We start from the raw sequence: 16175 nt of genomic DNA, 5'->3' as shown, positions 1-16175 counted from the left end.
TGTCAACTTGAGTTGACAAGTTGTGTACTTGAGTACTGAAGTTGTGTACTTAAGTACTGAAGTTGTGAACTAAAGTTGCGAAGTACTAGCAAACGCGAAAGATCTTTGTACCCTGTAGACATTTGGCAATGAATCCGTTCAGTAAGCAAGGAAAAGCTTTAGCAATTCTAATCTGTTTGACGGCCCTCTAAGAGTGTTATAATGTGATACGCCGTTAACATTATGAAATAAATTTAGAGTAAATGTAGCACTAGAAGCGTATCGTTGGATTTCAAATGCAGGAGTACCCTGCATACTGTGCCCTCGAGGTCTGTTGCCAATCGTAAATACTACAGACGACTCATAAAAGAAATGTATAAGGTTGCAATCAACCAATGAAATATTTGCTATTTAAGCTTCTAACTTCTCCATAACTTCCGGCCGTTCTGTCTCACGTGTAATTTGACTTATTATCTTGTAAGTGTAACAAAGATTTTTATTCAAAATTCTATTAATAGATGACCTGCTAGGTATGTTTGCTAGAAGGCAAACTTTGTTATTTTCTAGATGTTGCTAAGTCTCTTTTGCGTAAATAGATGGTTTATTAATTTTTAGATATTCAGTGTATGCAATAACGTCATCTGTACGCGCGGTTCGAACATCACGTTCGTCCTGGCGAGGTGCAATAGAACCAGTGTCTACCCATAGATCTATTATATTTGATATAGTCTTATACGGTAGGTTTGTTGTTTCGAAATGTTTGTCAAACGCTCGTTATTTAACCACATTTCAAGTATTTCATTTCTTATTTCTATTGGTATAGCTTTTCTTTGCTTACTGAACGGATTCATTGCAAAATATCGACAGGGTACAAAGACCTTTCGCGTTTGCTAGTACTTCGCAACTTTAGTTCACAACTTCAGTACTCAAGTACACAACTTGTAAACTCAAGTTTACAATTTCATATCGAATATTCCATATTTGAAAATGTAACTGGCAACATTAGAAAGTAACTTGGCAACCGCCATTTGAAAAGTTAACTAAAATCGACAATATCTAAGCACGAAATATATTGTATTCCAGTTGCATTAATGTAAATTAATTTGTAATGAAAATACTTAACTTTGCAAAAAGAATGTTGTTTACCTAAATATTTATTGAACCTTACTTTGTTAAGGAAAAAAATTAACTTCTTACTTGTAAAACTACCCATCATTTATGTATTATATATAATCTTTCATAAGTAAAATATAGCTGTGCACGATCATACTAACCAATGCAACATACAAGTAAAAGGCTTGTTAGAACTAGAAAAAAATAAAAAGTATTTTTATAATTACATAAGTCAGGTCAAGTCGACGTGCATGCAGTACCCTCGGCAAGCACTATGTATTTCATTGTTTACAGGAAAATAAACAAAGTCATAAAAAATAACATGTAACATTTACAATTATGGAGATTATTGTTCATGTGATTAAATTAAAAAAAAATAAATTCGTGATTATACATGAAATGCATGAGCTTATGCACTTTGCTAAAGAAAGAATTTCTAATATCTTTATTTTTCTGAATATTTTTGTCATTTATGCTTTATATATGAAGATTCATCAACAGTAAATTGCATGACCTCCAACAAAATATTATTTCAACATTTACGAAATAAAAGGTTAACTAAGCACGAAATACATTGTATTCCAGTTGCATTAATGTAAATTAATTTGTAATGAAAATAATATTTAATTTTGCAAAAAGAATGTTGGTAATGTGAATGTTTTATTGAACCTTACCTTATTAAGGGGGAAAAATAACTTTTAACTAATAAAACTATTCTTTACTAATACATTGTTATATTACCGTACTTTCTAATGTTGCCAATTACATTTCCAAATATGGAATATTCGATATGAACTTGTCAACTTGAGTTGACAATTTGTGTACTTGAGTACTGAAGTTGTGTACTTAAGTACTGAAGTTGTGAACTAAAGTTGCGAAGTACTAGCAAACGCGAAAGATCTTTGTACCCTGTAGACATTTGGCAATGAATCCGTTCAGTAAGCAAGGAAAAGCTTTAGCAATTCTAATCCGTTTGACGGCCCTCTAAGAGTGTTATAATGTGATACGCCGTTCACTTTATGAAATAAATTTAGAGTAAATGTAGCACTAGAAGCGTATCGTTGGATTTCAAATGCAGGAGTACCCTGCATACTGTGCCCTCGAGGTCTGTTGCCAATCGTAACAACTACAGACGACTCATAAAAGAAATGTATACGGTTGCAATCAATCAATGAAATATTTGCTATTTAAGCTTCTAACTTCTCCATAACTTCCGGCCGTTCTGTCTCACGTGTAATTTGACTTATTATCTTGTAAGAGTAACCAAGATCTTTATTCAAAATTCTACTAATAGATGACCTGCTAGGTATGTTTGCTAGAAGGCAAACTTTGTTATTTTCTAGATGTTGCTAAGTCTCTTTTGCGTAAATAGATGGTTTATTAATTTTTAGATATTCAGTGTATGCAATAACGTCATCTGTACGCGTGGTTCGAGCATCACGTTCGCTCTGGTGAGGTGCAATAGAACCAGTGTCTACCCATAGATCTATAGTATTTGATATAGTCTTATACGGTAGGTTTGTTGTTTCGAAATGTTTGTCAAACGCTCGTTATTTAACCACATTTCAAGTATTTCATTTCTTACTTCGATTGGTATAGCTTTTCTTTGCTTACTGAACGGATTCATTGCCAAATATTGACAGGGTACAAAGACCTTTCGCGTTTGCTAGTACTTCGCAACTTTAGTTCACAACTTCAGTACTCAAGTACACAACTTGTCAACTCAAGTTTACAATTTCATATCGAATATTCCATAATTGAAAATGTAACTGGCAACATTAGAAAGTAACTTGGCAACCGCCATTTGAAAAGTTAACTAAAATCGACAATATCTAAGCACGAAATATATTGTTTTCCAGTTTCATTAATGTAAATTAATTTGTAATGAAAATACTTAACTTTGCAAAAAGAATGTTGTTTACCTAAATATTTATTGAACCTTACTTTGTTAAGGAAAAAAATTAACTTCTTACTTGTAAAACTAACCGTCATTTATGTATTATATATAATCTTTCATAAGTAGAATATAGCTGTGCACGATCATACTAACCAATGCAACATACAAGTAAAAGGCTTGTTAGAACTAGAAAAAATAAAAAGTATTTTTATAATTACATAAGTCAGGTCAAGTCGACGTGCATGCAATACCCTGGGCAAGCACGATGTATTTCATTGTTTACAGGAAAAGAAACAAAGTCGCATAAAATAACATGTAACATTTACAATTATGGAGATTATTGTTTATGTGATTAAATTAAAAAAAAATAAATTCGTGATTATACATGAAATGCATGAGCTTATGCACTTTGCTAAAGAAAGAATTTCTAATATCTTTATTTTTCTGAATATTTTTGTCATTTATGCTTTATATATGAAGATTCATCAACAGTAAATTGCATGACCTCCAACAAAATATTATTCCAACATTTACGAAATAAAAGGTTAACTAAGCACGAAATACATTGTATTCCAGTGCATTAATGTAAATTAATTTGTAATGAAAATAATATTTAATTTTGCAAAAAGAATGTTGGTAATGTGAATGTTTTATTGAACCTTACCTTATTAAGAGGGAAAAATAACTTTTTACTAATAAAACTATTCTTTACTAATACATTGTTATATTGCCGTACATGCATAATCATACACATCTTCCCGATTACCAAGTGCTGGAAATAAAGAAAAACAAATTTTATTTTCACATTAACACAAGAAAGGCCAAATTGACTATCTTAAAGTTAAAAAACATATAACTGTATAGACACATAAAAACTTCCTAAAATTAATTAACTTTCTTCAATTTACTAAAAACAATAACACATAAACAACAATAAACATTATCAATACTAATAAATAGTATGGCCTTACGATCGTCAAACTGTCCACAGGTTACTGTCGATTTCAGTTAACTTTTCAAATGGCGGTTGCCAAGTAACTTTCTAATGTTGCCAGTTATATTTCCAAATATGGAATATTCGATATGAAATTGTCAACTTGAGTTGACAAGTTGTGTACTTGAGTACTGAAGTTGTGTACTTAAGTACTGAAGTTGTGAACTAAAGTTGCGAAGTACTAGCAAACGCGAAAGATCTTTGTACCCTGTAGACATTTGGCAATGAATCCGTTCAGTAAACAAGGAAAAGCTTTAGAATTTCCAATCCGTTTGAAGGCCCTCTAAGAGTGTTATAATGTGATACGCCGTTTACATTATGTAATAAATTTACAGTAAATGTGGTACTAGAAGCGTATCGTTGGATTTCAAATGCAGGAGTACCCTGCATACTGTGCCGTCGACGTCTGTAGCCAATCGTATCAACTACAGACGACTTATCAAAGAAATGCATACGGTTGCAATCAATCAATGAAATATTTCCTAGGTAAGCTTCTAACTTCTCCATAATGCCCGGCAGTTCTGTCTCTCTAGGAATTTGACTTATTATCTTGTAAGAGTAACCAAGATCTTTATTCAAAATTCTACTAATGGATAGCCTACTAGGTTAGTTTGCTGGAAGGCAAACTTTGTTATTTTCTAGGTGTTGCTGAATCTCTTTTGCGTAAATAGATGGTTTATTAATTTTTAGATATTCAGTGTATGCAATAACGTCATCTGTACGCGTAGTTCGAACATCACGTTCGCTCTGGCGAGGTGCAATAGAACCAGTGTTTACCCATAGATCTATTATAGTTGATATAGTCTTATAAGGTAGGTTTAGTTGTTTCGAAATGTTTATCAAACGCTCGTTATTTAACCACATTTCAAGTATTTCATTTCTTACTTCTATTGGTAAAACTTTTCCTTGCTTACTGAACAGATTCATTGCCAAATGTCTACAGGGTACAAAGACCTTTCGCGTTTGCTAGTACTTCTCAACTTTAGTTCACAACTTCAGTACTCAAGTACACAACTTCTGTACTCAAGTACACAACTTCAGTACTCAAGACACAACTTCAGTACTCAAGTACACAACTTCAGTACTCAAGTACACAACTTGTCAACTCAAGTTGACAAGTTCATATCGAACATTCCATATTTGGAAATGTAGTTGGCATCATTAGAAAGTAACTTGGCAACCGCCATTTGAAAAGTTAACTGAAATTGACAATAACACTAACTTAGTTGTAAAATTTGAATCACGTAGCAAAGAATAAACTCGGGTATTTGAATATTCATTGGGTAAACGAACGGATAGAGAAATATACAAAATAGAAGTTTAACGAACCATTCGTATTTTAGTTGCATTAATGTAAATTAATTTGTAATGAAAATAATATTTAATTTTGCAAAAGCTTCGTTTCAGGTTAAATAATGCCATATAATAATCCTTTTAATAACCTCACTTTCTCGGTTTTTTACTGAGAAATATCTGACCTCTGTCTTTTTGTACAAATTTCGCCCCTCGGTCCGTTATTTCTCCGTATAGACCTCGCGCTCGGTCATTAAAGGCTTAATAGAAACTTATATTTTGTATGACTTTTTATTGCAATTATGTGAATAGCCATAAACTTTCATTATTTTTGTAATATACAGAAGGATTATACCAACCTTCAAGCTGTGTTTGATATGTCGTCAGTTCTACATTATGAGAAAATAAACAATAAAAACAATATTACACTTGACAGTTCGACTAATTCACAGTCATCGTTATATAAATCTGTAATTATCTTAAAACAAACTTATTTCAACATGCACAAATGAAAGGTCAAGTGAAATGCTAAAATCAAAAACGTCGGAGGAGGTAGAAGAATAGTGGATGAATTTCAATGCAATCTGTCTTATCCTGATACAAACATCATGAACTAACAAAAACAATAGATTTTCCAGACGGGAAATAAAATCTTATAATAGACATTAGAACCCAGCTTATTGCAATAATTTGAATTACCATTACAAAAATAAGAAGGGTTGAAGATTCGAAATAAGTTAGCTTTCACGAACTAATGGTTCGAGATTTAAAGTAGAATGAGAAGAGGATATTATGGAAAATTTTCAGGAAAGGAGATATGTCCTGTTTCATTACAATATTTATAGATACTGGACAACGGAGCTGTTTTGCATTTCTTCCCGTCAAAGGCGAGACTCCCAAATGTTCTGAGATTCGTGGATGAAAGTATCGCCGTGTTTGGCCCACATACAAAGCTCCGCATTAACACGTAAATTTGAAAACTACAGGAGATCTCAGGAGTTTCGAAATCCGGTTTTTAAGCCGCATTTTCGTCACATCTAACACTGATACTAATAACACAGACGTTGACACTACCGAAAACAACATGCATTTTAGCATGCTTTTTACTGGTAAACACGCTGTTCAAGTTCCAACACAACTAACTAAACTCTGCTCGTCTGCTTTCCCGCACTTATCACTTCACTGTTCCGTTCTGGTGGCCGACCGTCCGATTTCTTTCCCTTCAAAGAGCTGGGTTGTCATTCTTCTAGCCCTCCTATAATTGGTTAATCTCTCAATTACTACTTAATTTATTCTACATTGTAAATACTGTAGCTAATTTTATTTTTATTTTGCAACTTTATACCAATATTCTGAAGATGTCGCGTGTTGCGACGAAACGTCAATAAAATTAATAAAAATCCTTTATTACATTCTTATTTTTGCAATAACAATTCATATAATTCCAATAAGCTGGGCTCTAATGTTCATTATAAAATTACAAGCAAAAGCGTTTAAAACCTGTTTGCCAAAGAGTATTAAAGATATTGAAACACCGTGTTAAAAAAAAATGAAAATTGGAAAAAAGCAATCTTTAGTAAAGGAAAGTTTTACCAACCAAAGAATACACCAATTGCAGCCTATGAAAAACAACTACCAATACATTGAACATTCACATTAGGCTTTACATAGTGCGTCATAACCGAGATGGAAAGAATCTACGCAAAATTTCTGCTAAATCCACAGCGGCACATGCAGCCACATCATTATCAACTAAAGTTACTGTACGAATACTTTAGTTTTAATATATCTCATAAGACCAGGTCTCCAATTTAGCAATATCATCGTCAAACTGTCCTTAGGTTATCGCAAACGTAAAATTGTGATATTTTAACCACTTAGCAAAAAATAAACTCGAGTAATTGAATTTTTTCTAGGTAAACAAGTTGAGAGAGGAGTACAAAATAAAACTTTAATGTACCAATCGTATTTTAGTTGCGTGAATATAAAAAAAGTAATTTTTTTCAATATAGTGATTATAATAAAGGTATGTACAGTGTCGAACGATATAATGACTTGTAGTTGCTTTGCCTTGTTTAAAGGTATTTAATAAGGAAAAAATGCAAGTGTATAAAAACACCTAGATTGATTTTGGATCACATGCATGCAGGCCTGGTCATGCACTATGTGTATTTCATTGTTTCGTAGTTTTCATAAAAACAGCAAGGAAGAGAAAAAAAGCAAGCTTCGTTTCAGGTTAAATAATGCCATATATTAATCCTTTTAATAACCTCGCTTTCTTGGTCTTTACTGAGAAATATGGGACCTCTGTCTTTTTTTACAAACTTCGCTACCTCGGTCCGTTATTTCTCCGTATAGACCTCGCGCTCGGTCAATAAGGGCTTAATAAAAAAACTTATACTTTGTATGAGTTATTATTGCAATTAATTCAATAACCATAAACGTTCATCATTTTTGTAATATACAGAAGGATTATACCAACCTTGAACCAGATTTTGAATTATCATCATTGCTACATTATGAAAAAATAAACAATAAAAACTAAACAATTATCAACTAAAGTTACTGTACGCACACTTTAGTTTTAATACACCTCAAGGAATATGATCATTCATGATTCAACATTGCAAATAAAATAGCAACCCTAAACAACCATATTATTATCAGTATGCTGCAAGATAATACCAAAGATAATACCTGTACGACGTCTTCGTTGCTCCTCTGCATTATATATAAATAAACGACAAAACAACATAATGCTTAGGTTCACACATGACAAGTTTGATTCGAAAGTTAAAAAAGAAGTACAAGACAGTGGATCAAAGTAGATATTACACTTCAGTTTTTAATCACTTAGCAAAGAATAAACTCGAATATTTGAATTTTTTCTGGGTAAACAAGTTGAGAGAGAAGTACAAAATAAAACTTTAATGTACCAATCGTATTTTAGTTGCGTGAATGTAAAAAAAAGTAATTTGCGCTCAATATAGTGATTATATTACATGTATGTACAGTGTCGAACGATATAACAACTTGTACTTGTTTTGCCTTGTTTAAAGGTATTTACTAAGGAAAAAATGCAAGTGTATAAAAACACCCAGATTGATTTTGGACCACATGCATGCAGGCCTGGTCATGCACTATGTGTATTTTCATTGTTTACAGGAAAAGAAATAAAACTACAATAAATAACATGAAACAGTGCAAAATATGACTGATATAACAAAAGAAATAAAATTATGTAAAAAAATTTAAATAAAGACTTAAAATTGGACTTATTTACGAAGCAACATTTCCATGTATATTCTTCATGACATGCACATTATTCGACAACACCTTTAGGCTCACCATATCCATAAAATATACTACTGAAGAAGTTATAGTAACGTGGATAACATTCGTGTTTTTATCATTAAAGTTAATAATTGTGGTCGTTTATAGTTGGATTATTACTTCTAGAAAAGAAACAATAATAGCTTGTTTGGTAGTTTTCATAATACTAAACTTCATTTACAACAATGGAGGTTTTTGTTCAAGCAATGAAATGAAATATTTTTGTTACTTATGCTTTATATATGAAGATTCATCATCAGTAAATCTCATGACCTCTAAAAAAATGTTATTTCAATATTTACGGAATGAAAGATTAACTAATTTACAGTTGATTTTCTTATCGCTAAAATATTGCAGTATTGATGACACCCCGTACTATACTACCGTGACTATTTAAAACAAGGCCTCCTTTCCATTTGCAATGTGAAAAATCCCAATGAAAATAATATTATGCACATTTGTACGTTTTATGGTGACAGTTTGACTCATTTAGAGAAAATTGCCAAAAAAAAAAGTCATAAGTATTGTTTTTAGTACTTACCTACATACAGCATAGAAATAGAAATGCAAGACCCTGTAAAATTGAAAAATAAACAGTCATTTTTCTCTTACACACGACAGGTTCACCAAGTAATTTATGATTATCTCATTTTCAGAAAAATTTATGACAAATTAACAGAAAAGATAATTAATACAAACATAAATTAGTCATATCGTATTCTGAGTTCTTTGACTACAATTATAAAAAATGGAGCGTAAAAATATTCATGACTACTGTGACTTAATTTAGAACTGTAGAGACAGATGAACTGGGATAACAGAAAACTGCATGTAGTTAAATCAATTGAAAGGAAAAGCATGGTACAAAACAAAATTACAATGTAGCACACGAATGTACATTGTAAAAATAATTTTGTCTTCAGTTAAGTAAATGTTATCAATCTCCAAGAAATGAACATCATTTACAGACTATTGACCAAAGAATGTTCATATTACGTCACTATTTATGACTAACGAATAAATAGTGTCTTGAAGTGTCGGCAATATAATTTACCAATATAATTATACGTGAGCATTGGGGTATTTTATGTTACCTGTATGCTTAAAGGAGTTTTCCATTTCTGAATATGTCGAGTTTTTAAGTCTGTAAATGAACAAGCATACATTTATTTGCGTTCACAGGAGACAATGTAAACTAGGTATTACAAAGAAAATAAGCTAGTTTTTAAAACATCATTAAACTTGTAACACGTCTTTCTTCAAGATAGAATAGAAATAATGCCCTTAAAAGGTGTCAAAATTAAGAGTACTGTTTTAATGTTACAAAATTTAGTATAAGATACATAAAAATATGTAAATTAGAAAATGTTAATCTTCGTTTGTTTTCAATAACCCAGGCTTGTTCAAAAAACTTGCCAACTTATATGGCGAAATTTTCCTGCAAATGTATAACACCAACACAAACTTTGGGAACATTTCTATTAAAAACTTCAAGGTCAATTAACGATAAATATGATTTTAAATGTCGTTACTATCACAGAAGTAGAATAAACATAAAATATTCATATCGTATTCATATGGCATATAAATCCGACTGCGAGAGAACAAGTCATTTTAATATTCTCATCATTCTTTAATTTTCTCTTTTGTGTTTGTTCAGTATGGTGCATCGTTAATAAACCGGTAACTTTGATTACTTACTTTTCAAGCATTAAAGTACATGACATCGTTCTTCGATATTCTTGAATATTTGCTATAGTTGTGGTTCACTAAAAGTTCAACAAGACTATAGGAGGACAATTTAAAACATTTAGGAAAGATTGAGAGTAATGTGCCCCCCCCCTCTTAATATAGTAAATGCATGCAAACATGAAGCAATATATTAATTCTAATGCTTAAAAATCCATGTAATTCACGATTTCCAGAAGTATCTGACATAAGATATTCTGACATTTTCAGTTGCACGATCACTGATCTCAAAATAAGATCTTATTTCAAGATCTCTCCGTACACGATCTAATAATCGAAGACAAGCAAGTAACCGTTTCTTCAATAATCTATTCATAAAAATGTTCATAAACGACGATATTTAAAGTATCAATGCAAAATGGTTTATATATAAATGATAAACCACAAGTTTGAATAAGATAAATCCAAGACCAGTTTTCTCGACAACTATACTTTTCATAATACAATTTGCCTGCGTATCTATTTCCGCCACGTAGTTCATAAAATTGTCACGAACATAAGAAAATATACACACTAGAAATGATTTATAACTACCACGGGAATATCTATCCGTAGAGATATCTGATTGGCTGTCGCTTGGCCGTGGAGGAACGGGTAAGAATTCAGAAAACTCACTGCCACTGACAGTGGACATGATTTCTGGGTCATGTGATTTCTCTTCCCACTTTTTGTCGGAATAAATTACTTGAAAATTTTGATCCTTAATTTGGTCGTGAAGGACAGGCGATGATTTATAATCTACTTCTGACGCATATGAATGTAAGCTGAGTTGCGATCGACCAGAAGCTTTGTAATAAGTCGAGGTTTTAGCATTTTTAGCATGGGATAGTTTTGGACGGTTTTCAACAATGTATCTTTTACTATAGGCAGAATCGTGACTTTTAGCTTCACGAACTTTCATTTCGTGATTCATGTAATCTCGTGTACGAGTTGAACCTTGATATTTGTCTTTTCTTCTAGGTGGTAAGTAATAAGAGTGAACATCTTCATAATTTTCATGTCTTGACGGCGAATTTCGAAGGTTTGTTGTCCAGGCAGATGGTAAAGGTTTTCGTCTGCGAGTCGTTATGGATTTAAATGATTTTTTGTAGTTCAGTCTTGAATGGTTTTTTGGCAATGATCTCCTTTGTCTACAAAGAGCAATGGTAATTTTAGAAACATTAAAAACCAAAGGAAAGACAACAGGGATGTATTGCTATCGCTAATTGGGGGCTCTTATTCAAATATTCATGATATGCTGAATTAATATCTTTTGAAATGTATTGTTATCTACGGATTTATAACATGCATATATGAACAAAAGCCCCAATTAGCGATAGCAATACATCCCTGAAAGACAACGTGTGTGTTTGATAAAATTAACCATAGTAAGCCATTGGAGGTGAATAAATAACAGAGTAGAATTACGTGTGCAGTTGAATTCGAGTCAATGGCTTGTACTGCAACCAAGCTGTAATAGTGTAAACGCTCTGTGGTAGTACGACTGACCTGTAATAGTATAACTGACCTGTGGTAGTACAACTGACCTGTAATAGTACAACTGACCTGTGGTAGTACAACTGATCTGTAATAGTTTAAGTGACCTGTGGTAGTACAACTGACCTGAAATAGTATTGCTGACCCGCGGTAGTACAACTGACCTGTAATAATTCGACTTTCCTGGATGATCAAATGTTCTCACAACAACAACAGGTTGTTGATGACCAACACTAGACATATCATCGCCATATTGACTGTAGCCCATGTTGGTATAATTTCTCACTGAATAACTGGGCATCATGTTTCTTGAACGGTTGTCATGTGATGCCATACTACGTGACGTCATTGACGCTGTCGCCTTGAAAGAGAAATTGATTGGCTGTAACCTCTCTGTACATAGTAAAGCATTGGGTTTTAGCTTCACATATTCTCCAAATTTATCATACACATTGAAATTACCACTTTCCTTTTTTCTGTTTTCATGAAACTCTGAAGAAGACTTCCATTCTTCAACAACACCATACACATTAGCATCTCGTCCACGTTAGATCCACGATTCTCGTGGGAAACACGAATCTTGTCGTCCACACGCCTCTTTTTAGCTTCATGAGTTTTATTCGCTGATACACCACCATTATGAAGAGTTTCACGAGACATTTGTAACCTGTTCTATTGCCAACATTACTCTCTTTAAGAGACCCATGATCTTCTAAGCCTAAAATATGAACTTTGTCTGTTTTCACGTTCAACTTCACCCTTGTTTGCACCACTATCAATTTCATCCAAAATATTTTCTTTCATAATTTTAGTAAATGTTTTAAGAGTCCTTAAGCGGACTCTTTTCCATGAATGCTTGAATTGAAACTTTGAAAATGTTTGTAGAAAAAAGAAATCAAGCGAAGTGATAACGGTAATTAATACTACAAGTTTTTTTAAAATAAACATGTTTCAACATCTCATGATGCCATCTTCAATATATACTTTCTTGTGATAGGTGCATATAGGGGTTTTATGTTATGTACCTATCACACAGACTACAGAAAGTTCAAGAACGAAGTAGAAGTTGACTTAAGAAGGATAACAATATCAATACTGTCAGATTTAGTAAAGACCGCAAACGAGCAAAATTTATGCTAAGATCAAATGCGAATTATGGATGTCACTTGAATTAGCACGATAAGCGACATTATTAAATGAAGATATGATCTTCGCACTTTGTTGGACAATTTGAGCAATTGTCTCACAAACCTGAAAAAATCAGGTGACTCAATGGGAATCGAACCCATGACCTCTGCGGTGCCGGTGCAGTGTTCTGACCAACTGAGCTATGAAGTCACACAGTGGTGAGCAGGTCAATTTTGTTGGGCTCATGTTTTCCCGTTGAGTCACCTGATTTTTTCAGGTTTATGAGACAATTGCTTAAATTGTCCAACAAAGTGCGAAGATCATATCTTCATTTAATTTCAAACACCGCACTGCATAAAACATTCTTCACAAGACATTCCTTTCACGAGAAAACATGAGCCCAACAAAATTGACCTGCTCACCACTGTGTGACTTCATAGCTCAGTTGGTCAGAGCACTGCACCGGCACCGCAGAGGTCATGGGTTCGATTCCCGTTGAGTCACCTGATTTTTTCAGGTTTATGAGACAATTGCTTAAATTGTCCAACAAAGTGCGAAGATCATATCTTCATTTAATTTCAAACACAGCACTGCATAAAACATTCATAAGCGACATTATGAAAACGTACGTCCTTGTATGTGTAGTAGGGCTCATAAACTTCTTTGTACCTATTTAATGCATACAACAAAGGTCCATTTTTAACTCTTCATAGAGTGAAAACATCTTAGTCTGACATCGAACTAGAATTCGTAGCTTGTAAATAGTACGACCAATCGTTTAGGCTATTAGTTAAATTCGTTCGTTTTGTGCAATGTATTGATTTTTGAACTATACTTGTACTTTGTGTGTTGTAATGAAGTACAACTAAATTATAAAGGTTTCATGACTTTCTCCAATTTCAATGTTTGTACTAGACTCCCTAAAGCTTCAAAAAATAAGGGTGGAGTATATACTATACTTGTCGACTTTAACCCCACCCCCAAATTGAAATCTGTTCCTACGCCTATGTATTGATCCTATGTATATCTATGAAACACCGAACCATTGGCGTTGTTGCTGGGGTACAGCCAGAGGGGAATACCCCACGAATGATTAAGGGGAGACACCACTACCAGAAGGCATATGGGGGCCGCCAGAACGCATCTTTACAAACTCCTCTAAATTTATTTCAGGAAACAAAATTCAAACAAATAAAACCACTAAACGGCGGAACGGATCAGAAAAAATGGCGGACGGATCTATTTCTGCTGAGATTCACCAAAATTGACCAATATTATTTCGCATTGTAATACAATTTGTACTCAGAATAATACAATATTTTGATCTATTCATATCCAACACTCTGTCGCGTTTTTACTCAAAATGACAAGGAACATATAATAAACAGGCACCGCGGAGGATCGATAATTGGGGGGGGGGGCTAATATTCATATATTTATATATGCAGGCTTAAGATCTTTTGAAATACATTGTTTTCTAAGGATTATAACATGAATATATGAATATGAGCCCCCCCCAATTATCAATCATCCGCAGTGCCTGAAACTTGTACGCCGAAGGTTCATCTGAATTGTCAAAAGCTCTTTTTTGATGACGACATTAACTTAAAACTGACTTATTTTGTGTTGTTCAACACCTAAACTTTGTGAATTATAGCTTTGGAAAATCGTCCTGTTTGTACAAATCTTCTTAAGGTATTTTTATAGTTATTATGGATATTATTATTATCTTACACAAACAATCTCATGAATGCATTTTGAATCGAAAATGCTTAAAAATATTGGGCGCAAGGAGACGTAAAATATCCTGAGATGACGAGATAACAAGGAAAGCATAATCAAGGAGCATATGTTGAATGTTAGAAAGTATATCACTACGTATGGAAGATACAATTTATAAGTGCCTTGTACAGAAATTTGATAGTAAAACTTGCTTTCATAGTCGGGGTAATATTCCGTTCCTTCACCTTTAGACTCGTAACGTTCTGTCAATTAAAAAGTCACCAAACGTGTGACAGTATTTTAGTCAATAAAATTCGACTCTGAAAAAACCTTAGAGATTTATCTATATTTGGTGCATAAAGACATAAAATCTCTAGACGACAATTATCGAGGTAAAAAGATCAATAAAGTGTATGTATGTTCTACGATAAAATGTTGGAAAATATATCCATATATTGCATGTATAGCTTACACACAATTTACGAGGGTCTCGCATAAATTTGATTGTATATAACTTACCGTCATCCATGAAGTAACTTTTCATTCGTTGAAGGCAACTCTATAAATTCTGTATTATCCAGGGTGAATATCGAATTAGGAAATTCTGCAATCATAAATACATATTTATCAAATCTTTGTCTTTCTCACTCGTTGAAATGAAAAGATTAAAATAGAATTCTTGCACAGTTTTAATATTCAATCATTAAGGCGTTTAAATTACATATAACATCATAACCTTAAACGCCGTACGTCAACAAAGCAACTTTCCGTGATTTGATAAACTATGCCTTAACATAGACGAAAATTTATAAAAATTAAACATACGCAGGAAGAAAATTTTCAGAAATTGTACTCATCCTTGTTAAACGTTACTTGTATCAATGTTTTAAAACATCCAACTGTATGAAGTTAATCGTCAAAAATCTACGATAATCATTTGATGCACGCCAAATAAGGCTGTTTTTTTTACAAATTATTGTCGAAACAAAAATATTTATCATAATAGTAGCAAAGTAGCTACATCTTAGGGGAAAGCTTATTATTCACAGATTCTAAAAATTAGAAAATATATTGGAAAAAATATATTTAGACTGAGCTGAAGTCGTTGTTTAGAGGAACTTTTTAAGACGCCATAGTAGAATTGAAGACTTAGCCCTGCACTTCATAATGTTGCTTCGCAGTCCCTGCAAACACTTACTCCTTGTTTATCTCCATATCAATATTAGTATATTTTAAAAATATATTTGCGTTTTAACCATTTCATAACGTCAAAAGGGATGCTGGAGATAAAATTTTTAAAATGGTTAGCTTCTTCATAACAATCTTTGATGCACTAATAAACAAACATATCGCGACAAATCAAACACAGAAAATTTATACTTCGACTGTATAACCGGAATAACTGACTGACTAGGTTGCATTTTTTCATTTACACATTTTAGAGATTGATTAGCAACATCATTGACGAAAAAGAAATATTTTAATGGTTAA

At 32.8% G+C, this 16175-nt stretch overlaps 1 long non-coding RNA gene across 1 annotated transcript; it reads right to left on the bottom strand.

Annotated features, from left to right (window-relative positions):
- Window positions 1–14895: 14895 nt before the first annotated feature.
- LOC124438548 lies at window positions 14896–15276 on the bottom strand. Its single transcript, XR_006946132.1, has 2 exons — window positions 15204–15276; window positions 14896–14947 (listed from the first exon to the last, which is right to left on the bottom strand). It is a non-coding gene; the product is annotated as an uncharacterized LOC124438548 (long non-coding RNA).
- Window positions 15277–16175: the final 899 nt, after the last annotated feature.

The sequence above is a fragment of the Xenia sp. Carnegie-2017 genome, unplaced genomic scaffold (genome assembly GCF_021976095.1).
Source record: "Xenia sp. Carnegie-2017 unplaced genomic scaffold, XeniaSp_v1 HiC_scaffold_19, whole genome shotgun sequence".
NCBI lineage: Eukaryota > Metazoa > Cnidaria > Anthozoa > Malacalcyonacea > Xeniidae > Xenia > Xenia sp. Carnegie-2017.
This window is presented reverse-complemented; position numbering and strand designations above follow the sequence as displayed.